General features: G+C 38.1%; 1 protein-coding gene across 6 annotated transcripts in view; it reads left to right on the plus strand.

Annotated features, from left to right (window-relative positions):
• The first annotated feature begins 10,974 nt into the window (after nt 1-10,974).
• The window catches only part of FGGY (FGGY carbohydrate kinase domain containing), a 364,704-nt gene continuing 349,173 nt past the window's right edge, over nt 10,975-26,505 (plus strand). For 2 of the 6 annotated variants that reach the window (XM_039887635.1, XM_039887675.1), the window contains exon 1: nt 10,986-11,109. The gene's annotated coding sequence lies outside the window, so the exon portion shown is untranslated. Of the gene's footprint in view, nt 11,110-24,730; nt 24,868-26,505 lie in introns of those variants that run through there. The other 4 variants (XM_039887657.1, XM_039887684.1, XM_039887665.1 and 1 more) reach the window with 4 other exon arrangements.

Consider the following 26,505-nt stretch of genomic DNA (forward strand, 5'->3'; position numbering starts at 1 on the left):
ACTTCACCAGGAAAAAAAAAAGTAATATTTAAAACTCTAATAAGATTGTAATGATGACCCTCTGAATTCTATTTTAAAAAATGAAGTATTTGGATCCCTAGGTTTAAAACCCTGATCTAAATAAAGTTATAAAATGTAGGTTAGAAGAAATAGGAACTACATTGGTTGGTAGATTATTTTTCCTTGGCCTTGCATGAGTGAGTCTATTATTCATTTTAAAAGCTCTTGTTAACTGAGGCAGGCAGAGTCATAAGTGTAAATTAATAAACTCTTTTGGTGGAAGAAACAAGAAACAATGGCAACTATTTCATTTTTCCTCTTTAAACTTGGAGTGGTTTAGTCTCTGCCCTTTTTAAACATGCTATAGATTCTAATACCCTTTTGGCCTTCTCTTTTGATTGGAGCTAATGGAATTGTTCTTCCCTTAGGTCCTCATTTTTCTTTTCCTCAAACTGTCTGGACTTCTGGCTCTGAAGGTTAACATCACTATGAAGTAATATAATTCATCATTACTATTTAGACAGATTTATTCAGAGTTCTCTCCCCACAGATGTCTGTAAGCAGGGTGAATTCAACATCTAAGATTGCCCAGTGAAGATGGGTATTATTTACAGTATCTAAGTATCTAAGCCCAAAACTAAAATCAAAGAACCCTCAAAAACTCCACAACTTTAGCTTTAATTGATGTTGAAGGAGAATGTATTTCAAATAATCATCCCAATAGGGTAGGAAATTTTTCTGAAGTAAGATTGTTGAGTGTTGGTCCGGCTACCCATAAACATGAGCTTTGGTGAACTTAATTCAATTAATTTGCCTTACACTGAAGCATTGAAGTTAGCCTTAGCCAACATTTCTGGGTTGGATAAAATGTGCGAATTCATAGAGTCACAAACTTTAAGGTTTAGAAGGGTCTCTAAAAGACCGCACAATTTCTTACTGAGTCTCCCCATGAGCAGCTTTTCAACAGAGGTCCATGTAGCTACTATCAGTCAGTTGGAAGCACCTTAAGAGAAGAAACCTCTTTGCCATTTCTGGTATTCTAGGGAATGCATTTGGGGAATGTCCTTGTCATTATCTCCACACTTAAGTCTTTCTTGTGAAGGGGACTTCCTAGTAGCCTGTTACAACTTGGGGCTGTAGAGCTTCCTTCTATTTAAGAATTAAAAATCTGTCTACCTTACCAGAACTCATTTTCATCCTTGCGGAAAAAAATACATTTAAATCCCTCTTTGATTTGAAAGACATCAACAAACTTTTTAATTAATTGCTTCATTTACTATTTCTTTAGCATGAATTATGTCCTAGGCATTGTGCCAGACACTGGGGTACCATGGTGAGCAGGGTATATCCCAATTCTCACAGAGTTTGTATCTCAGAACAGAAGAGATTTGATGACAACTGTGATTCTTCTGGTCTACAGGCTAACCACCCACAATTTCATAAACACTTATATGTACTTCCTTCACCATCCTGTTCAGGCTCCTTTGAATTTGCTCTAATTGGTCTAGGACCCTCTTAAAAGGTGGGACCAGGAGAAAGGTGGGGAGAACAAGGTTTGTCACTACTGTCCTAGATTAATTACTTTTTCTTGTGAGTCTCCAAAGTCCTCATCATTATCAACCTTTCATTTGAGTCCCCCAGCTGCTCTATGGGGTAGGGGATGAGAGCAATGCCTTGGCAATCTGGATGATCTGGAATGGGTGTCAGTTTCATTCTGATCTGGGGCACTCCCATTATAGGGTTACTTATGAACTGAGACCATGGACTTCTGGATCAAAGAGATCTGGGTTTAAGTCTCAGCTCTTCCACTTACTAACTTAAGCAAGCTGGACAAACTTTATAGGTATATGACCTGTGCAGTCACGTGAGGTGGGGGTGGGTCATGCTCAGAAGGACTCTGAACTTGGTTTAATGGTCTGCTGTCACCATGTTGAAATCCTTAGTAATTTCTCAATTTAGGGATCCACAATTTTATTTCACACTGGGCCCCACAAACAATGTAGCTGGTCCTGGAGGCAAGTTATTTAACTCTCTGAGCTTTAATGTCCTCATATAGGACATAGGAGTGAAGAGACAATGTGTGTATCACGTCTATCTCATGGCAAGCAATGCTCCCTGTCCCCGATTTCAACCAATGTAAGGCACTGGCATTTTTTCTATGTGCCATTAATTACTTTTTTTGTACCTCTTCTATTTTCCTACCTAAATAATATATGGTTGGGAAGGGGGAGTTAATTTATTTACTTTTCCTTTACCGGGCATCTAATTCCTTTGGTCGATATGACAAACACTGTTTCCGGGTAACACAATTTAAATACCAAAGGGAATTTTGGGAATGATAACATGACCTCAAAACATATAAAAATGAAAATAAGACTGGAGAATCAGGCTTGAAAATGAACGTGAACCAAGACAGCTTTGCTCCCAGATGGAAGAGTTCTGGCAAGGACGGAATGCATGAACTCCTATCATTTTCAGTCTCTGTCACTCTGCTACAGATTAAAATTCCAGAAAGCATGTGTCCATGACCAGGCTTGGTTTACATGCTCACCCCCGGACCAGGCAAGGGCAGTGCACCTGACTACAGTACCATAGATTGGGGGTGGAGGGGACTCCCCAAAAAGAAAATGAGGTGCTAGTAGGAGGGGGAAATATGTCTGGAAAAATAAAAACAAGATGATGAATTTTCTCCAGAGTGTCTGCTATGTATCTGGCACTCTGCTAAGGCATTTGTATAGTATTCATTTTACATTACATATGATGCCTAGCATGAGGTAGTCACTCTGTAGATATTTGTTAAATAAAAGAATAATTGAGTGAACTAATTTAACCCTCACACAACTCTTGGAGGCAAGTGATATTCCATTTGACAGAAGAAGAAACAGAACTTAGTTTGCTCAAAATCACACAACTTTTAGACTTATTTAGACATATATTTTTTTAAATCACATATTGGTTTTGTGTATATGTAAAAGGAAAATATAAGCAAAATATATTGATTAAGGTATTACTAAGACTTCTTCACACTTAAAATGGTTCGCATCTTCTGAAGCACTTTTCAACTCAACTGTTACTGTGTTTTTCCGCTATTGTCAACTGAGCCATTGAAAGAGTTGGGAAACGCCACATTTCTTAAAAGAGATTTTACACTTGTCTTGAGAAGTTTCTGTCAAGCCACTGATACCAATTTGCAAATTTTGATGCTGGTGCAATTTTTCCATTCTATGAGAAGGTACAAGTAGAAGTTTTCCAGACGATAACGAGAACTCATGTGTTCCTCCAAACATACATAGGTGGATTGTTGACTAAAACATCAGTGACTGAGTTTGACCAGTTATAATAATCAAGTACCTCCAGGCAGGAAATGCAACTATGGCATTGCTGGAGCCTGGCCATCGGACATCATCGATTGCAAGGCATGCTCAGATTTCTGTGAAGTTAAATGTTAAATAAGAAGGTGCATCTTAGAATACATGAAATATAGCAGTAGGAAAATTCTGGGAATTAGATGTTCTCACACCTTTTGTTTTATTCCTTGCTTTGTCACAACTAGCTTGTGACTGTAGAAAACTTTCAAGTGTTTGAATGGACCTTAAGTATAAGCTTGTTGAATTCTCTGACTTCACAGGTAAGAAAATTGAAGTGCAAAGAAGGGCTGTGACTTACATCATCCAAGGACACTCTGAATAGAATAACCTGACTTCGATTCCTCTGCCCTGAGCACTCCACTCCACTGATTCTTAAAGGTTATTTCAGAAAAGTACATATCATTGGTAATCCTATCCTTTCCTGTCACTAGAAACTCCACAATGTTCTTTAATTGCTCACTATCTATTCTGGATATTTCCAACTGATTTAGTCCTTCTCGGCCTTTAAGTCCAAAACAAAATGTCTTCTCCTCTCAAATGCCTTTTTCAAGAGCCATTCTCTTCCCCCTATTCCCACTGCCACCTCCTCAGGCCGGTAACTGCTCCAGGTTTTGTGGATTCACAACTCGTAGTTCCTATTCCTCTCATAGAAGTCATCATATTGTCAGATATGAATTTATTTGCTTTTAAAAAACATTTTTGTATGAAAAAGTCAATGTAATAAACAGAATAGTGTAATGAACCTCTATGTACCTATCATCCAGCTCAATATTTATCGAGATTTTGTCATTCCTGATTCTTCTACATCTCCCATCACTCTCTACTCCACTTCAATTATTTTTTAAAATAATTTCTTTTCATTTGATGTAAAATTTACATGTAATGAAATGCACAATTACAAATAGATATGCTGATGTAACCTATTCATCTATCCAGGTTTTGAACATTTCCATCACCCCAGAAAGTTTTTCATGTCCTTCTATAACTAGGCTTCCTCCGGTTCTCTACCTCTCCACCCTCTAGGCAAACCCAGACAATATTTTTCCCATCTTAAATTATTTTACATTGGGTTAGTTTAGAACTTCACATAAATGCAGTCATACAGTATGTACTCTTTTATATCCAGCTCCTTTTGCCCAACATTCTTTTTATGAGATTCATTCTAGTTATCGTATGCATCAGTGCTTCATTCTTTTTTATGACATTCTTTTTTAGTATTCTATCATATGGATATACCAGTTTATTCATTCTCATGTTAATGGACATTTGGGTCGTTTACAGTTTGGGGCTATTAATAATTAAGTTTCTATGAACATTGACACATAAATTTTTTTTGTGAATATATATTTTCATTTCTCTTTGGTTAATACCCTGGAATGAATTGCTGGCATGCAGTATAAATGTATGCTTTTGTAAAAATGGTTGTACCACTTTACATTCCCACTAGGAATATAGGAAAGGTCTGGATATGCCACGTTATCTCGACCATTTGTTGTCAACCTCTTTAATTTTAGACATTATGTAATTGTATCTCATTATGGTTTGAATTTGCATTTCCCTGATAACTAATCATGTTGAGCACCTTTTCATGGGTTTATTGGCTATTCATGTGTCATCTTTTGTGAAGTGTCCGTTCAAGCTTTTTGCTCATTTTTTAAAATATTGGGATGTTTGTTTCTTTATTATTGCATTATAGTCATCCTTTACATATATAAATTTTTTTCCCAAAAACATGTCTTATAAATGTTTACCCCCACTCTGTGGCTTGCCTATTCATTTTCTCAACAGTATCTTTCGATGAAGTTTATTTCATAAAACTTTTATTTTTTGATTATTAAATTTTCTGTGTCCTGTTTGTCTACATGCCATCTCCATCACTAGGTTCCTAGTATATTCCTAGAGGAAAAAAATGTGAATATTTTTGTGCCCCCAGCCTCCAGCACAGAGTCTGACCTATGAGAATAGCACTAAGTTTTCAGGGAGTAGGAAGGAAGAAATATATATTGTCCTCTCTGGCTAGTATCTCTTTGGGCAACCATTCCCAACCCTCACTATTCAGTGCTTCTGGTGAGGCTCACCTCTTTATAATCCATCCTTAGGGAAGAGCACTTGACCAAAACTGAACTTATTAAAGCTTTTTCTGGCATTCTTACAAGAAATAGGAGCATGGATATACCCTCACTATCCTCTCACCAGAATTTATAGGGACATTGTAAGGCTAAAGCAATTGCTGGCCATCTTTGCTACCACAGGGATGGATCTTACTTCAATGTGAAGTCAATATAGGAATTTAGAAATGAAAAAAAGGTCCTGGAAGACATAATTTGAATTCCTGGACCCAGCCTTTCCTGAAGTTCACCTTCCTTTTAAGCTATTGTCTCTTTGAATATACTCATCAGAGTATATCCTATTGAATATATTGTCTCATATATTTGCTCAAATATATGAGAAAATAAATTGCCTTTTGAGTTGTTTCTTTGTTGTTCGTTTAATAAAGTTTGAGTTGTCTTTTTATTTCTTACAACCATAAGAGTCCTATCAAGTATACTCCTCAATAATATTACACCCTCACCTCCAAGACCCCATATTATTTTCCATAGCTCCAGAAATACTTTGGGAGGTAAAGAAGATGGGGCGGAGACAAGTATTTATAAGTTCTGAAAGTGTATAAACAATAAACCAGGAGTCCTGGTTCCATATGTTATGTAGCAGTATTAAAATCACAGATTTCCACCATGATATAAACTAAAAACAAAACTAATTTCAAGACTCATGTCAAGGAAAGACCTGTCACTATCACGTCTGAGTGTACCCCTCTTCTCAATATCATTTTATTTCTACATATTGTCATCAAATATTTGATTGATAAATAAATTAAAAATAAATCCTCAAAAACAGCAAGTTAATTCTCTCTCTGTAGTGGAACATTTGTCAAATAAAAAAAAATTTAATAGAGTTTGTCATGTAAAATTGAGAAAGTAATTTGTCATGTAAAATTGAGAAAGTAGAGTTGTTCTTTTTAAAGATATATGCATGTTATGTGTGTACTCAGTATTCAGTAGATGTTTGGTGAATGAAGAGATGAAGGAAGGCAGACAGGCAGACAAAGGGCATGTAGTAAGAAACATGTAAATAATAAAGTTGGAACATTTTCCCATCCTTGGAAATGAGCTATTGGCATCATTAGAGAAGTGAGTTGAACAAACTAATGATTTGTATATAAAATATGGCTCTAGGTAGTGAACAGGGTGGGAAGCTCAGCATGCTCTTTTAGTCAGTGGTTTCTCCTTACTGACCATCTGTTGGGTCTCCAGTGAACTATTTCAGTTATTTTCCTCCTGAGATGACAGTGTGGATTTGGAAGACTTAGAGTGTACATGCAGTAGCACCTGTTCCTGCCAGAGGATCAAATTAAAGGGAGGCTTAAAGAAGTCTTAAGTTGAAAAAGAAACAAAGGAAGCATAACAGGAAAAAACAAGTTTGATAAGCAGTGAAGGACCCAGTAGGCAAGTAAGGGCTGTCACTGTAATAATTACATACCAATTATATACCCGCTATTATAGAGTACTGTGCTAGTTGCTGAGATTATAAAGTAGAGGCATGTTCCTTGCTCTCCAGAGGCTTCCAATTTTGGGATTGGAATTGGGAAGAAGAATATGAAGTATGGAGCCCTTATTATCTGTTCAGCACTGGGACAAATGCTTTAAGATATACCTCAAAAAATAAATATTATTATTCTCAAAGGAAACTAAAGTGCAAAGAGGTTACGAAACTTTCTCCAGGTCACCCAGCAAACAAGTAGTACTGGGAGAAGAACCCAGGTCTGTCTGGCTCTAATGGCCTTGTGCTGCTCACAGGACTATGAGCAAGGGCATCAAGGCAAGTATGTCCTAGGTTCAGCACCACATGAGTAGTAGAGAATGACTGTTGCAGGATTCTAGAAGGAAAGAGATGTATTGAGGCCTTAGATAGAAGGGGGAACTTTGCAGAGAAAGTAGGCTCTCAACTAGATGCTGATGGCAGAATATGAATCCAAATAGAGAAAAATGGAAGGAGTGGCTTTCTAGATAGGAGGCATACTATGTGCAGTGTGGAGTATTGGAGAGAGCACAGTATGCTCCAAATTTACTGACAGTACATCCTTAGGCCAGACACCTAATCTCCCTAAGCCTCAGTTTCCCTATCTGTATAATGTTTATGATAATACCCACTTCACAGGGTTGTTGAAGACCTGAGACAATGTATTTATAATACCTGTTTCCTCAAAATCACCAATGTAAGTTAGATCTCAATCTAAATCATGTTCCCTCTCTTGCAGTATCCTATTGCCCTTCCTGCTTGCAATCGAATCAATTATATATCTGTGTGCAATTGAATCAATTATATATCAATGATATATAAATAGACATTGAATTATTTATTTTCATGACTGTTTCATGAGGACAGGGTCAATATCTGTTTTCCCTGACACCATCTCTTTAGTGTCTAGAACAGTAGTCACTCAATAAGTCTTTAATTTATAAATACATAAATGTAGAAATCGATAAATAAATTCTTAAATAAATGAATAACTATGACCTATTTCTGTGTCATGACTCCAAGAATCTCAGGGAAAATATGTATTTTCTCTGGTGACAAGGAGGGTTGCTAAAGTAGAAAAAGCCTTTGAAGAATGTAGTTAGAGAATTACAGGGTCTCCATGGGTCATTGGAGAGACCATCAGGTCCCCTGTTCACCTCCTGGTGTTGCACGTAACCATCTCTAAACAGGAAGAAAATTACACAAACTCCAGTTCAGCTGGTTTCAGGGCTTCACAACTCAGCTCTTTCTGTCTTGCTTAAATCTGATGTGCTGTTTCACTAGTGTGACTTGTGATGCGCCTAGTGGACAATAACTCTGCATGATCCCCATGCTGTCTGGCAATAACCCTGAGTGAATGGCTAGACTTTTCAATAATCAAGTTTTCCAATCCAGTACAACATAATAACTGTTTTTGTAGAGTGGGAAGGAGGATAAAACAATACACCAATAATTACTAGGCATGTGATGCATTCTGAGTTCCATGATAGAGGTAAGCACAGAGAACTGAAGGGTATAGTGGAGGCTATAAAGTCTTGCCTAATATAAGTGGCAGTTAGATAATATTTATAGTTTTCAAAATATGATTACATATATCATCTCATCTCAGTCACCCTGCAGCCATGGAAAATGGGAAAGTACGGATAACATTTGCTTTGTTATTTGTTCCTAATATATAGGAAAAGTGAGGCAATTGGGGGTAGTCCAAGATATAGATCTGGTTTCAGTTCAGATATGAATGCACTGCCCAGATCTCATGGTTATCAATTTAAGGATCTTTTTCTTGGACTGCACTGTCATGCACTGGCCTTTATATTGGTCAACAATATGAGCATGCCTGCAATGTCACAACCCCCTGTCTTCTATAGTGTATTCCCAATGCACTTTTGTAATGGAACATTAGAATTGTATAAATCAAGGGTAGGCAAGCTAAGGTCCATGGGCCACATTGGTCTCTTGCATCTTTTTGTAAAGAAAGTTTTATTGAAACATAGTCATGCCTACTTACTTCCTCTTATCTATGGCTGCTTTTGCACTACAAAAGCTGAGTTAAAAAGTTGCAACAGAAACTGTATGATCCACAAAGTCTAAAATACTATTTAGTCTTTTATAGAAAAAGTTTGCCAGCCCTAGAATAAATAAATGAAATAGAAGTAAATGGAAAAAAAAATAGATTGGTTCATTCGTAATAGGCAGTGGGTCTTAACTGAAAAAGAGAATGTGAATTGACCTCAGAATCTCACCTCTGTCATTTGGCCAAATGACCTTGAACCAGTTATTTATACTCTCTGGGCCTGTTCCTGCATCTATTACCTTACAGAGTTACTGTAGGATTTTCATGAGGTAAGGTATATGTATCAGTTATAATTAGGTTGAGCCTCATGTGACAAAAAACACAACATAAAAGTTTCTTGTACTAGACAGCATATTATTTCTTTCATATGGAAGTGGGCTGTGGGTTGGTCTGATTTTCATGATGTTAGGAACCCAAATCCTTTTATTTTGTTGTTTTTCTGTGTGTGGCTTTCATTCTTGAGGTCCTCTCATGGTCCAAGACAGGTGCTGGCTCTCCAGTCACTACGCTACTATTGTTGCTATTACTACTAGTGATAGTATGATAATAAGAGGAAATAAACCAAAAATCAAATACAAAAAGCCTAGAAACAGAGATATCCATAAAGATCAGGCAGCAAACAAACATTAGTTCAGTTCTAGCTAAGATGAGACCTCCTGCCACAGTTCATGGGGCAACCAGTATATTTCATTTATTCTATTCCTAGGGTACACTAAGATCTGGAAATCATCTTACATGTATTCAACATCTAACACTTCATAAGTATTTATTACTTCATTTGCTTTTCACAATACTCTGGAAAGATAGAGAGGTCTTAATATTATAATTACTCCTATTGTACACCAGGAGTCACACAGGTGCTAAGTAATCAAATCCCAGTACCTCCTATTTTCTCTGAGTTCATTGTTAGGTCTTTGAATATTTGTTGGAAATATTGTGTGGAAGAAAGAAAATGACTCCAAACCAGGACTCCAAGCAGATGCAACTAATTATGTTGTCTCAGCCCCAATGACCCAGTACCCTCACCTGTAAGACAAAGGTTGGAGCATCTATTGGCTTTTGGGATTTGTTATGAGGATAGCAGACAGTGACTATAATGCACAAAGCCAGTTCAATAAAATCACTGCTATTATTACTTAGGCTTACCTCTCATGATGTGTCCTTGGAAAAATATTTTTCTTTACTGGGCCTCAATTTCTTTTCCTCGGAAAACAAAGGGCTTGAACTCAGTGAATTGCTAAGTTTTCTTCCAAATCTTGAGTCCCATCAGCCTGGGAACCTGCCTTTTTAATGAATCTGCTCAGATAGGAGCTCCCATTGGAATTCTACCTCTGGTTAAGAGCATCATATGTCTCAGGACAAGCTGAACACTTTTTTGACTGTCCGCACTAGTAAAATAGGGTCAAATAGTATCTAGCTTATCGGAAAGGCAAGGATTGTGAGGATTAAATGAGGTAGGTGTGTCCAGGACCCAAGGATTATAACTTCTTCAAAAGCAGGGACGGATCTGTTTTGTAGATTTAAGACTGTGACACCAGTTCAGAGGGCTGGCTGCAGAATTAGATGAGTGAATTCACGTAAAGTATCAGGAACAGGACCTGGCACAAACTAATCATTCAATAAACATTTTTTAAAATTATTTTTACAACAGTCATGGTGTTCAGTAAATAATCAAATAGTTATAGTATACACACTTGACGTACACACCCTTGAGGGGTTGCGGAGAGTTTGTGTGAGTGAGTTCTGTGAAATAAGCCCTAGAGTGGGAAATTCTCAGCTGGAGGGGACAAAGCCCCCTTCCCGTTTTTGGAAGTTCGGTAAGTCAGAAGGAGCCAGAGTGAGGCTACGCTTTGCACCACCTACCAGCCGGCCCAGCCCAACGGGGCGGGGTCGGGCAAGCACGGGCCAATCCTGGGCCAGGTTCAAAGGGCCAATCGGGGCGCGTTTTACAGGGGCCGCGGTTGGCGGAGGGCGGGGCCGGGCGGGGCCACAGCCGCCCGCGGGGACCGCCCATCCTGGGTGCGGTGTGGCTTAGTGCGGCAACCTGCAGAGCCCCGCTAGCTAAAAAAGTAATTTCAGATTGGACAAGTAAGTGACCCTCCGCTCAGTCTCACGTGTGCACCAGGGGCTTTTGCAGATGCACAGGCTCTCAGCGCGCGCGTTCTCCAAAACGAGAGGCACCCTGCCGAGTCCTCCCTCCCTTTTCCAGCAGTCACCACCTCCTCTTCCGGTCGCTTAAAGTCTCATTCCAGAGGGGCCTTGGCTCCCGAGACATTTTTGAGTCCCCTGTGTCCTCACCTGGGTGACGCGTGCAACCACTCAGGGAAAGGATCGCCCTTTACTGCTTCTCCAAGACGGCCTTTACTGCCTATGAGATGTCTGGAACCCGAAGTCTTCTGCCATCACTGTCCAATTAACTATATTCATTTCCTTCCTTCCCTTCCCCTCTTTTCTCCCGCATTTTAAGACATTTTTCCAGGCATTTTGAGCCTTTGAATTCAAATCTGTATTCCTAAGGCATTTTAAGGCCTGTGCTGCTTGTTACTTTAAAAGCTTTCAGCAGCTTGTGATATTTGAGGTGCAGGTTAGTTTAGATGGTATAAAGCTGTTTGGTTATCCTAGGTAGGAAAGGCCTGGGGGAAAGCTTTTCATTTTATTCATTTACCTTCTTTTAAATGATCACCAAGATGCAGAATGGTGAATTTCCCTAATCATTGACTATTTTCATTGACTATTAAAGCAATTCTGTTTTAACTAATTTTGTCCTGAAGGGTCAGCCTTTACCAAGAAATGAAAGAGCTGTTATCATTCGGTCAGTTTTTAAAATCGTAATTCAAGAGGGAGGAAGTGATTATGATTTTGAATTGAAAATCAGTAAGAAAGAAGGCAAGTCTCTTAGTTTGTGGCTGTTGTTTAGATGATTGAGTTTTGCTTGCTTTTCCCCACTTTCCCATAAGCCACCATGTGTATATCCTGAATTTTTACTTTTGAAGTTGCCAGCTGAGTTTTCCAGCCTTCTGACTGACTCCTGGTCTTCTGGGAGTCTCCTGTTAATGAGGCCCTCTGCTTGGCTCTTGACCTGATGGCCACTGGCCTGGCTCTTGGAGGAACCAGCTGAAGAGGACTTCCCAGTGGGAGGTCTAGAGGACTATTATTAAGGATGATTGGGGGAAAAGACCAGAGAGTGAGAAGGGCCTGGAGATTCATTTTGAGGGGGAGAGAGGATAGGATCTGGCTGGATTTGGATAGCAAACATATGTCTTGGGGGAAGGGAATAACCCAGAGGGTGGAGATCTGTCTTTCTGGATGAAATTAAGTTTACTGGGAGGAGTCTGGGCTTTCTTCCAGCCTATGTTAGTCTTTGCTTTGGGCCTTGTCTTTTCCTGGAATCTGGTTCCCTGTCCCTAAACTTTCGCTTAGTTCAGATCTCAGTCAATTACCAGCTGGTTTTGAAAACTGTTTGAGGTAATGAATCTTAAACTCCCAGCTAGAATTGGGACCTCCCCACCCCCACCAGGGGATTTGAAATAATTATTTTATCAGAATCTACTACAGAGATCATTTAATCTCTCACCTGCCCATCTTTTTTACAAGGTGGAATATAGAATCACCCTGGGTAGTGTAAGAGGAGGTCATCCAAACCAGTGCTTACATTCATTCATTGGTTCACTAATCCCGTGGTGAGTGTCCTGGGCCTGGCGCTGTGGTAGGCTCTGGGAAAGTCAAGAGAACAAGACTCGGTTTCTTCTTTCAAGCTTTCATCCAGACTGCTTATATTTAGTCTGATGTGGGGTATTATATAATAGTGAGATTAGTGCTGTGGCAGGGCATACAGAAGGCACTTGGCAGTTGAGAGAGGGGCAAATGGCCTAATATGGGATTTGGGGGAAAACTCAGAGGAGATAATACCCAAGCTGAGTTACAAAGTCTCAGTATGCGTCGGCTGGAGAAAGACAAAAAGGATGGGGATTATTTGATTTGGGAACAGTATGTGCAAAACTATATAAACCTGGCACATTTTTGATTAGTATGGTCCAACAGGAAAGGGTGAGGTGCAAAATCACCAGAAAGGAGACTGGGGAGGGTGAGAGGACCAGGCCAGGGAGGGTCAGGTGAGTCATGTTAAGGGATTTTGAAATGTATCTCCACTGTTGAAGTGACAGTCTTAGATTTATGTTTCAGAATGTTAATTCTGGCTGGAGGGTGAGGACTGGAGAGAGGCTATTATAATACAAGTGAGAGATGGGTTGGGGCAGGAGTCCCCAACCCCTGGGCCACGGACTGATACTGGTCAATAGCCAGGTAGGAACCAGGCCGCACAGCAGGAGGTAAGCAGCAGGCAGGAGAGCGAAGCTTCATCTGTATTTGTAGCTGCTCCCCAGTGCTAACTGGCATTACCATCTCAGCTCCACCTCAGATCGTCAGGCATTAGATTCTCATAGCACCGGTCCCTGGTACCAAAAACTTGGGGACTGCCGAGTTGTGGTAATAGGGGACTGGAGAGAGAATAGGAGAATAAAATGCTTAGGAATTAATTACTGATTGAATATAGAGGATGAAGAAAGAATGTGGCAGTCACGATACCGTGGGAAAAAAAAGAACAGATATTTTTAAATAGCTTTACTGAGATCAAATTGAGAAGTTTTGACATAAGTATATGTTCATAAAACCGTTATCACAATCAAGATAAAGAACATTTGTAATACCCCCAAAGATTTTTTTGTGCCCCTTGATAATCCCTCCCTAGTTTCACTCCTCCCCCAAAGCAACCAGTGACCCATTTTCTGTTACTATAGATATTTAAGATTTTTAAGGATTTTTTTCTGTGGGGTCATACATTAGTATCTTTTCTTGTGTGGTGGCTTTTACTTAATCATCTTGAGATTCATGCATGTTATGTGCGCATACATGGTTCATTCCTTTTTCTGCTGAGTAGTGTTCCATTGTATGAGTAAGTGTTCCATTTACCTGTTGATGGATATTTGGTTTTTTTGCTGCTTTTTGGTACTACTAATAGAGTGGCTATGAATGTATGAATTGTATACATGGACATATGCTTTCATTTCTCTTGGTTAAATACCTAGAAGTGAAATATGTAGTTCACGTGGTATGTGTATGTTTAACTTTTTAAGAAATAGCCACCTGTATTTCAAAGTGATTGTGACATTTTACATTCCCCTCAGCAGTGTGTGAAACTCCCAATTCCTTCATGTGGTCACTTTTTAATTTTAGTCATTCTAATAATGTGGAGTCCTATCCCATGTGGTTTTAATGTGCATTTTCCTAATGACTAATAATTTCAAACTTATGTGCTTATTTGCCCATATATATTTCATATATCTTCTTGGGTGAAATGTTTATTAAATCTTTTGTTAATTTTTTTAAAAATGAGCTGTTTTCTTATTGAGTTTTGAGAGATTTTTATATATATTTTCATTACAAGTTCTTTATCACATCTGAGTCTTTTCATTTTTTTAACAGTCTTTTGAAAAGTAGAGTTCTTAATTTTGATAGTTTTATTTATCAATTTTTAATTTTAATGATTTCTACTTTATCAGTTTATTCTTTGATGGATGATGATTTTGATGTTGTATCTAAGAAATCATGCCTAGCCTGAGGTCTCAAATATTTTCTCCTATTTTTTAAGAAGCTTTATTTTTGGCTTTACATTAAATTTATGATCCATTTTAAGTTAATTTAAGTCAATTTGTAGCACCAGATGTGAAACAAAGTTCTTTTTATTTTCCCTTTCTTTTCCTTTTTTTTTTTTTTGCTTATGGTAGCAATTGTTCTAGCACCATTTGCTGAAAAGCCTATCCTTTCTCCATTGAATTTCCTTTGCACCTTTGATCAAAATCAGTTTACCTTGTATATATGTGGACCTATTTCTGGTTGTTTTATTTTGTGCCATAGATCTTTTTGTCTGTTTTAACGCCAATACCACGTAGTCAAATATGACTGTGTATTCATCATATTACATAATATAATCTAAGTCCTTGAACTTGGTTCTTTTTAAAAGTTGTTTTGGTTATTCTAGGTCTGTTATATTTCCACATTAATTTTACAATTATTTCATCAATTTCAAAATAAAGTCTTGTTTACATTTTAATTGGAACTTCATCGAAGAATCTATACATTAATTTGAGGGAGAATTGATATCTTAAATATTGAGTCTTCTAACTCATGGACACAGTAAATCTGTTGATTTAATTAGGTCTTCCTTAATTTTTCTCAGCAATGTTTTATAGCTTTCAGTAGATAGGTCTTGCATATCTTTGTCAGATTATCTGTAGCTATTTCATATTTTTAATGTTGTAAATGATATTATCTTTTAATATTTCAACTTCCAATCGTTTGATACATGATCAGTTGTATATTGACCATGTATCTTGTAATCTTGCTAAACTACTTATTAGTTTTAATAGCCTTTTTGTAGGTGCCATCAGATTTTCTATGTAGGTAATCATGTTATCTGTAAATACAGTTTTATTTCTTTTCAGTGAGGATACCTGGCCAGAACCTCTACTCAGTGTTGCATAGAAGTAATGAAAGCAGACCTCTTGTTTTGTTCCTGATCTTAGGGAGGAACATTTGTTTTCTTTCATCATTAATTATGATGTCGATGTTAGTTGTATATTTTTTGTAGAAACCCTTTATCAGGTTTAGGAAGTTCCAATCTATTCCTGCTTTCCTGAGTCGTTTTTTGTATTTGTTTTTAAATGAAGAATGGATGCTCTATTTTGTTTCTTTTTCTGTAACTATTGAGATCATCATTTAAAAAATTATTAATATGGTGAATTACATTCATTGATTTTTTTTTTTTGTATTTTAAACTGACCTTGTATTCCTGAGATAAATCCCACTTGGTCAGGACCTAGTATCCTTTTTATATTTTGTTGGATTCTATTTGGTAAAATTTTAAGAATTTTTGCATCTATGTTAATGATGAATATTGTTCTATAATTTTCTTGTATCGTCTTCTGAAGTTTTAATATCAAGATAATTCTGGTCTCAAAATAAAAAATGAGAAGCATTTACTCTTCAGTTTTCTGGAAGTTTTTGTAGAATCGATATTTCTTTCTTAAATGTTTGATAGAATTCACCAGTGAGGCCATCAGGGCCTGGAGATTTTTTTCGTGAGTGGGAAGTTGGGAGGGAGAAGTCAGTTGTTTTAATAATATAGGACTCTTCAGGTTCTGTTTTTTCTTGAGTGAGGTTCGATTGTGTATTTCAAGGTATTTGTACATATTGTATAAGTTTGCTCATAATATTCCCCTATTATCATTTTAATATCTGTAGAATCTGTTGTGATTTTATCTCTCTCATTCCTCATATTAGTAATTTGTGATTTTTCTCTTTACTTTCCTGATCATTCTGGCCAGAAATTTATCAGTTTTATTCATCTTCTCAAAGCAACAGGTTTTGGTTTCATTTATTTGCTCTATTATTTTTCTTTTTCTTTTTTAAAATTTATTGGTTTCTGCTCTGCAATTTATTTCCTTCTGCTTACTTTAGGTTTTTTTTTATGCTTTCTGATTTCTTAAGGTGGACAATGAGGTCGTATATTTGAGACTTCTTTCCTAATATAGGCATTTAATATTCTAAATTTCTAAGTACTACTTCAGCTTCATCCTACAACTTTCGTTATATTTTTATTTTTATTTAGTTAAAAAACTTTCTAGTTTTCTTAAATTTCTTTTTTGATTCATTTGTCACATGATGTGTTGTTCAGTTTTCAAATATTGAAGGACTATCCACGTATCTTTCTGTTATTGATTCATAATTTAATTCCATTTTGGTCACAGAATGTACTTTGTATAGCTTGTATCTTTTAAAATTTTTGAGACTCTTTATGGCACAGAATGTGTTCCATTTCAGTAAATGCTCCACGTGCACTTGAAAAGAATGTGTTTTCTCTTGTTGGGTAGAGTGCTTTTTACATGTCTATGATGTCTTCTTATACTGATTGCTCCTGTATATTGTAAACTTGCTGATTTCTGCTTATTCTATCAATTATTGATTGATTAAGTATAACTTTTTTGGTATGATGTTGGTTACTTTAGGGTTTATAGTATACATCTTTAATTTATCAGAGTCTACTTTCAAGTAGAATCATACCACTTCACATATAAGGACCATGGAACAATAGATTTATGATTCTTCCTTCCTAGCCTTTGTGCTACTGTTATTGTTATGTTGTACATTTTACTTTTCCATAGGCTTAAACCCCACAGGACATGTTTATCATTGGTTTTGAGCAATTTGATTATGTTTCTTGTTTTTTGTTTCTTGTGCTTGGGGTTTATTGATACTCTTGAATCTATGGATTTATAGTTTCACCAAATCTGGGGAATTTGTGCCCATTATGTCTTCAGATATTTCTCCTGACCCCTTCTTTGTTCTTTCCTTCAGAGATTTTCATTTCACATATATTAGGCCACTTGAAGTTTTTCCATAGCTCAATGATGAGATTTATTTATTTTTCAAATGTTTTTCTCTCTTCTTTATATTTTGGATAGTTTCTTTTACTATGTCTTGTCACTAATCTCTTCTTCTGTATTGTCTAATACCATACAGTCAATTTTTTTCATCTCAGTCTAGTTTTTATTTCTGTAATTTCGACTTGAGTCTTTTTTAAATATCTCCTGTGTCTAAGTTCAGTCTTTCCTCTGGCTTTTTGAAAATATGAAATCCAGTTATGATAGCTATTTTTAATACCTATGTCTACTAATTCTTTTAAGTGTGTTAATTTTAGGCCAGTGTCCATTGATTTATCTCATTTTGATTAGTATTTTCTTTGTGTGCCTGGTAATTTTTGATTGAATACCAGACATTGTATATTTTACCTGATTAGATGCTAGATGTTTTGTATTTTTATGAGGACACTTGAGCTTTGTTTTGGGGCACGTGTCAGTTATTTAGAAACACTTCGATCATTTTGATCATTTTGATTCTTGCTTTAAGCTTTGTTAGGTGGGTGGGACCAGAGCTAATTCTTCTTCACTTCCAAGGTAAAACCCTCTGCATACTCTACCCAGTGTCCTGGACATTATGAGGTTTTCCACTTTGGTTCTTGTGAATAGGCAGTATTCATGACCCTGTATAAAGTCCATTGATTGTTTACTCTAATCTTTTTGGGTATTTCTGGATCAGATAGCTTCCTCACATGCATACAGTGATTGGTACTCTCCTGAATACTCGAGGAGTACCCTTTGCAGATTTCTGGAATTCTCCCTTTGTGCATCTCTCTCCTCTCTTGTACTCTGCCTCAAGTATTTTAGCCTCCTTATTCTCCACAGATTCCTACCTCTGCCTCAACTCAGGGATACTGCAGGGTTTGACCTGGGTTCCCCCTACCTGTGCCATGGTACCAGTCATTAAGCCTGAACAATTTCAGAATACTTAATTTTCCACCCCGAATCTCTCTAGGATCATTGTGCTTTGTTTCCTGATTTCTAGTGTCCTAAGAACCTTTGTTTTCTATTTTTGTTCATTTTTAAAGTTGTTTTAGATGAGAGGGTAAATATGGTTCTTGTTATTCCATCTTGGCTGGAAGTCTTCAACTGGAATTTTTCAAGAAAATATAAAGAGGAGGACTACTTGAGGATGTGAGGAAGGGATTTCGAAGTAACCGGGCACCTGCAATAATGGAGACCTCTTTTACCACCTGAGGACTGAAAGGGCACAGTGAAGGAAGTTTATCAGATGGAAACATAAGACGCCCTCAAATTAGGACAATTTTTAATAAAGGAGCTTTTTACAAAGATAAGGGTAGCCGGAATCCCTGTGGCTAATAACAGGTTTGTTTTATCCCTATGCTTCATGGGGCAAGGGGAAATGGTTACCAGATCCTAAAAGGATAAATTATATGAGAAAGGCTGCCTTAGAGGGTCTGCTATCTTAGTTCAAGAAGTACAGCTAGTTCAAGGCCACGCCAAAGGAAGGGAGCCTCGACTTTACTTCCCCCTTCCTCTGAGACTTCTGCTAGTGCTTTTGATTGTCCAAACATAAGTAGATGACAGGATTAGACAGCCTTGGAGATTTAGACTAAAGGATAGACAATAGATATGTGGTGGAAGAGTGGGGCAAGCTGAGAATAACCTACGCAAGGAGTCAGTGATAACCTCTAGATTTCTAATTACAATATCAAGGTGGTTAGTGGTGCCAATCACTGAGATAGGAGAGGAGGAATAGTATGGGGAGAAGTAGATATGATATGTGAGGGAGAGAAGATGACATTTCCTTCCTAAACTAGGCATACTTTCCCCTAGAGGCTCCTGCAATCCCCTTTTCATCATCTTAAATTATTTAGTAAGTTCTTATCAACATGGATGACAAAATGAAGCAGAGTTCATACAGGAGGTACATGTACAGTGATTTATGTATGGGGTGGTTTAGGGAGAGTGGGAAAATCAAGTAGAAATCATTCAGGCTAAATGTATTACCAGTCCCTTGGCCATCTGGATTCGGGGCTGAGCCAAACTGAAATCTGTTGCAGACAGGGCTGAGATCCGAGTATTTTAAATTCTGTTATACTGGCTATGAAAAGGAGAGATTAAGAAAAGACTCAGTAACTGATTGGATATGGAGGATGAAAGTTGAGAAGACAAAGTTTGTAAAATCAGGAATGATTTAGACGGATTAAACTCAGTGTAATTTACCAAGTTCTTGGGTCGTAGAATTATGTGGTCAACTTTGACATGAAAATGAGGCTTTTTGAAAGATGTTTAAAGGTTATCATGTAACATAGAGGAAAGAACATAGGATCGAAGTCCGTCTCTGCTTTTTACTGGCTCTGTGAGGTTTGGCGAGTGGCCTAACTGTAGAGACCTTAGTTACCCCATCTGTTGGTGGCTGACCCCACCAGAGTTGTTGGGAGGGTTTAGCAAGGCCATCCACTAAGTCACTAGTTCCATGCCTGGCACAGAGCAAGTGATTGTGAGCAATTTATTGATCCAAGATGAGGGTTGGCTCAAAATAGAAGTTTAAGAAACATTTGGATTCATGTGAAGATTCATATTGAGAAAACAGGTAACACTAAATTCTAGTGATCTATCAAGGGAAGGATAGGGTATTTGAGGAGAGCTACCTCAAGCCCCCTTCAAAGAAAGTATGTGAAGACACTCCAGATCCGTTTCCATTTTCTCCTGAACAGATTATTATGTTAGTGTAGAGACTAGATATTATGCTAGGTGGGCCACTGATTTGTCTTAGCATATGTTGCATCCAGACTGCCTTCAGGAAGGTAGAGAAGACCTACTATGTGCTTACCATGTGCTTTTAGTCTGGTTTGCCTCATCCCCTTACAATGTCATGTGGAAACATAGATGTCTGAAGATGGTTCTTGATAAATGTATCAAGTGCCCCTTAATTCCTCTTCCTCTCTTTTTATTTTAGAAAAAGCCATGGCATGGAGGAATAGTTATAGGAACTGAAAATACATAGCATGGAGAAAAGAAGACTCAGTAGGAGGTTATGAGAGTCATCTTCAAACATTTGAAGGGATAATTACATGGTTTGAATGATCCCTTGGTATAAAAATGAAAACTGGGGTGTGGGGGCCATACAAAGCAGAGTTCAACTTAGTACAAGGAAGAACTTGCTTTTTATTGTAGTAGTAGCTGTTCATTGTGAAAATTCAAACAGCACAGAGGAGGAAAGTTAAAAATTGCCCTCCTCACTTCCACTACATTTCTTCTTTTAGGTGTCACTGAAGTGAGCAATTGTTTGTATATTCTTCCTGAAATCTTGTGTGTTGGCTCTTTATACAATGCAATTCTCAAACTTTAACACCTGTCAGGGTCACCTGGAGGATTTTTCACAGCACAGGCTGTGGAGCCTCACTCCCAGAATTACTGAATCAGTAGACCTGGGCTGGAGCTTGAGAATTTGTTTTTCTACCATGGTCCCTGGTGACGCTGATGCTGTTCTTTTAGAGACCACACTTTGAGAACCACTGATGGTTTATCCTCTTAAAAAAAATAATACAAATGGGATTATTTGTATTGCTACAGTGTCTTAAGAACTTGCTCTTTTACTTAATGATGTGTAATTAATGTTTTTCTTTAGCTCCTTCTCATTGTTTTTAACAGTTGCTTATGTATCAATTTTAACAAGTCCCTGTTAATAAACATTTAATTTGTTTCCAGGGTTTTTGTGAGTGGGCTCTTGCTTTTACCCAAAAAAAAAAAAAAAAAATTTTTTTTTATGGTCATTTTTGTATATATCTTTTAGGTGAGCCAATCCATAAATTCTTAGAAGATAAATTCTTAGAATTTAAGCTCTTAGGTAAAGGAGTAGATTTTGAGAATGGACACATATTGATAAATTGTTCCAAAGAACACCAACAGTGTATGAAACTGTTAATTTCCCCACATTCTTGCCAAAAGTGGGTCTTATCAAAAATTTTAATTTTTGCCAATTCGTTAGGCGTAAAATTGTATCTCAATATTGTCTCTATTTGTATTTCGTACATTATTTATGAAGGGAAAAGTTCATATGTGTTCATTGCATTTCTTTTTCTGTGAACTGCAAATTTGTATTCTTTGCATCACAGGAAGAGGAAGAGTGTAAACAAAGGTACTAAACCTTTAGTTGAGGGGTTGCTAATAGTTTTGTAGGGTTTCAGTCAGGGATTGGGATGTAGGGTGGTAGAGAGGTAAGGCGGTAGGGTTAGAGAGGCAGGCAGGACCCAGAGCTTTGAGTTCCTTGTGGGCCAAATAAAGAGCTTGGGCTTTATTTTGGCATTGGCGGTGATTAAGCTTGTGCTGTAGCTCTTAGTAATTTTGACAAGGTGTGTTTGTGAAACGGCAGGCTGTCCAGTTCCCCAGGTCTAATGTTTAATCTTCAAATAACTCATTCTTTAGACCTGTCACCTTGGGCTTTAAAGTAACTTGGCCATGCTTCGTAAACAGAGAAAAGCAAGAATAGGCCAAAGACGTAGGCCAACTTCTGTCTGAGCATTGTCTCTGAGAAAGGAGTTTTGCAGGACTGTGCGGGGAATGGATTTTGTTGCTCTACTTAATACGTCCCTGAGCCCTTCCTGAGAGCAGTCATTAAGGTTGGTGGGTTTTTCTGTTCTTTTAATTTGAGTGGCTTTCTGGGAAAAGCTGTGGATTTTGGCCAATATGCTAATGATAATGGCTTTGCTTTGAAGGTCTGGTTAGTTCTGTAGAAAATCATTTCATAGTTAATTGTATCAGCAAATCAACGGCAGCCTCTTGGAGAGGAGAGTGACACAGAAAAACTACATGTGTATTTAAATTATTCGGAATTCAAAGAGAGGTCAGGAATTCAGGTTTCAAAAAGAGGAGTCCATGTAATAATAAACCACTAAGTTTTCTTATAATCTTTCTCTGTAATGAGCTTGGCTTTCTAATTGGCATATTGGGGTTAAAATATGAGAACTTTGCATTTAGAATCAGGACACCAGCCCTTGCTCCCTTTGTACCTGTACTGCCATCTTTTGCTTCCAGTGTCCTGGCATGAGAGTGAGACCATAAGATTCAAACTTCTGCTTTTAGGGAATTAAGGGTGTAAATTGGGTTTGTAGGAGCTGGACTGACTCAGACAAGGGGATCTTGGGCTCTGTCTCCATCTTCCTTCTTCCTCCTATCCATGTACCTCTGAAGTGTGGCCCTTAGTCAGGGAGGGAGATTGTCCTAGGGAAGGGGTGTGGTGCTTCACACAGAGGCGAGGTCTGCTAGTATTGCTTCTAGAACTCTCCACAGAGAGCCTTTAGAGGCTTTTTATTTTAAAAGGTATTTGACTATTTTATATATTAATAATCTTCCTCTCCCCCACAACCCAATAATTCCCCTATCACTACATTACACTACTCTGTAAGGACAATGAAGTAGGGGGCAGAACATTCTCAGTTAATACCTAATATCTCTTACTGTAGCATTTATAGTGACATAAGGTACTTTTTGTTAATCAGAGCATGGAGAAGGCATTTCTAATGACTGAGTTTGTGAGAAGGATTCACAGAATAAACAGACTTGGAAGGGCATTCTGTGTGTGTCCAGGATGAAGGTAGTTTGGTGAACATAGAAATCCAAGCTATTTCAGAGATAGTAGCATGAGTCCTGTTCTGGGTTAAACAAACCTGAATTTGAATATGGCCTCCATCCTCTCTGAGCTTTGTAGCCATCTACTGGATATTGAGCCTCTCAGGATTTTGGTGTCCCCACCTGTAAATGGGAGAAATAGCATGTACCTTGATAGTTGTTGTAAATGTGTGGTCCTCTCTCCCTTTCTCTTCAAAGAGAATAGCTTGTAGGGCATGATAAAGGGCTTGGAAGGCATTATAACAAATAAGGAGTTGATTTTTAGACCACAAGGATTAAAAAGACGAGAAAAGAGTGAGTAAGGTTTTCTAGAAGAAGACACGGGAAAGCCAGTTTAATTTGCTCTCAGGAGATGTTTGTTGCTGGAGTTTGGGAATGTCATTTGATGAGTTAGATTTTCCACCCATGATTTCTTTAGGACCCATACTATACGTTTAGCCTCAGCATGGTTGGATTTTGTATTTTCTTAGTGTCAGATGTTGTGCCATTGCCTGTGTGGCTCTTGGAGGGTGGTGAGTTTTGGCCACTGTTCAGGGCTGGCTCAGTTTTAATCCTTGTGGCTGCAACATTGTGAAGGCAGGCATGGGGATTTGGTGAGTTCTGACTTTCTGACTTTTGGAATCCAACTTTGAATTTAAAAGGACAGCCAACCTTTCTACTGTCTGATTTAATCCATATCCCTCCTCATGTTTGTATTTAAAAAATGGTTTAAGTAAAGAGCATGAAGATCTTTAACATCCTGAAAAATATTGAGTTTATGATCTAGTGATTAGAAAACTGATAAAAACAGTAAACCGGTACTTCCTTTACCAACTCTGCAATCTGTGGAGAAAGGTGCAGTTGGAATAGGATGCTTGGCCCCAAGAGCATGGTTAGGATTCTTGTGGCAGCACGAAGCCACTTTACTGCCATATGCAATTTTACTAGGTGCATTATGTTTAGCTTGAACTACATAAACTAGGACTAACTTGAGGTATCATCATTTGATTTTCAAAAATCAGATTCTTACATTAAATTGTCAACTCTTTAAAATCAGAGATCATATATATTTTCAGCTTCCTCTTCTTAGTGTCCTGGCACAGAGCAGACACTTAATATTTGCTTTGTTTACTAGAATTTGAGCTGATATGGTGTAAACACCCAGGTATAGACAATGTATATTAAAAGATTGCAGGTGTCCAGAGGTGCTTGGTGTTGGAAGGGAAGCTTGGCACATAATAATAGACCTAATAATTGCTGTCATTTACTGAGCATGTACCATATGTGCTATGCTAGGCACTTCAGTTACATAATCTCAGTTAATCTTTCAAAGGATACTATGTGGTTGGAGCTGTAGGAGACAACTTTTCACTTTAAGAGGAAAAGTGCCTGTCAGCAAGCTGTACTTTTTCTCCCATGTGTATTGTTGATAAAGCCAATAAGAGAACCAGTTACCGTTGCCAAATGATCTCTTTCCTATCATCCCAAACTTTCTCACCATCTTAGAGCATGTGAGACTTTTTAAAAGTCTTTCTGTTAAGAAGTCTGAAGCAGACAAGCATATTCATTGCTTATCCTTTTCTTCCCAAATTTACCAGCCTTCTGATTGCAATATAACTAGATAACTAACTTACTAAATAAATCGTGTGGAACTCATGTGCAGGAGCTCCCAACAAAGTCCAAAGATCAAAGTTGAAAGAAGATATTAAGTTCCCTCCCAGATCCCTGGGACACTGTCTGTGGACACTGTCACCAAATAGGTCCTGGAAGAGTGGCTTTTTAAGAAATAGAACTGAAGGTAAGCTCATCACCTCTGGAGGGTTGCAGTCTTAGGGAACAATATTATTACTATTAGGTTATTTAGGGGAAAAGAAGGAAAAAATAAGAGAACCACCCCTCAATGATCAGTTTTCAACATAGTGTTTGTAGCATTGACCCCTTTCTTAGAATTTCTGAAATGGTCTTGCAAAGAACAGCCTCTCATGTCCCGTTCTCTCTCCTTTTGTCATGCTGCATTTGAGCAGCTTGTTCATTTGTTGAAGAGTTAGCCGTGAAGTCTGTGGTTTCCTGTGGCACATTTCTAATAATATTTATATAGGCTCTTATTTAATGAAAGGTATAAATATCATAAGAGCTGTCTTTTGATGATGAATAGAGGCTAAAAATCTGACCAGTCCACTCCGGGGACTTGGACAGGAGGCCGTTTCTGCCTTTTGAAGCATCTCGTGGACTGAGAAGTTAGAAATGGCTCAGGACTTGTGTGCAGCACAGCTTGAGTTTCTCTCCAGTATTTTCCTTTCTCTTGGCCTCCACAGTTCATGTCCTTATTTCTCTCTGCCTGACCACTCTCCCCATATCCCTATCAGTTGTTTCTGAAGTATTCATCTTTGCCTGAAAAGAATGTGAGGGAGCCAAAGTTCTGACTCTCACTATTCATGTCGTGCTTTGAAGCCACACCGACCCAGCCTCAAATCCCAGCTCCTCTGCTTCTGTACCGTGACCTTAAACAGCCTTGTCACCTAGAACCTTATTTTCCTTTACTGGAACATGGGCTCATACTGCTTACCTCATAGGGTTGTTACAAGGCTTAAATGAAATCATGAAATCCTGTGGGTGGTTTGCAGAGCAGAGCGTAATACTAGTTGTTGCTGCATGTGTTGTTGATATTGGTATAGAAGAAGTTACCAAAGGATTTGGTTTTCAATTAGGTTAGCATTGTGGAAAGAATCCTAAACTTGCCATGAGAGGCTGGGGTTGAAATCTGGGTGCTGCTGACTTGGGGCAAGTTTCCCCATCCCACTGAGGTAAAAAAAAAAAAAATGGGGATAGGTTTACCAACTTGATTGGGTTTAAGTTAGAAGAGGTTAACACATGTGTGAAAGAGCCAGACGCACAGGAGGACCCTAATCTTTTTATTATTTACTTATTTATTTATTAAACATTAGAAAAAGGGGTGATGTTTTCTATTTTGCAGTTACTTTATTATTGAGGCCAAGAGGAACTGGAATATGGTTTGGAGTCCAGGACACAGCAGATAGTACTTAGGACCCGGGAACAAAGTTGCACAAAGCAGGTAGACGGGGGCTGAGTTGCAGAAAACCCTCTGGCGTAACTTTTGTAACTCATAGGGTCAAGTTTCAGGGAAGCCGCCCAAGGGTTTAAATTTCTCTGCTTCCCTGCTTTCAGAGTCCAGGTGTGGAAACAATCAAAAGAGATCACTTAAAACTATACTGATGGGATATGTGGTGATCCTAATATTTAATTAGGATCTATGTCTTGGAAGAACATCAGCTGGAGTGTGTGTGTGTAAATGATGCACAGATGATGCCGGGAGGGTATGATGACCTGTTCCTGTGGGTTTGATTTTCTTCTTACTGATACGTTGGTAAATGGTCTGGAAACCGGTGGTTTGTCAGAGAGAGGCCGCCGGTGTTAG

The sequence above is a fragment of the Pteropus medius genome, unplaced genomic scaffold (genome assembly GCF_902729225.1).
Source record: "Pteropus medius unplaced genomic scaffold, Ma_sr-lr_union100, whole genome shotgun sequence".
Classification (NCBI taxonomy): Eukaryota; Metazoa; Chordata; class Mammalia; order Chiroptera; family Pteropodidae; genus Pteropus; species Pteropus medius.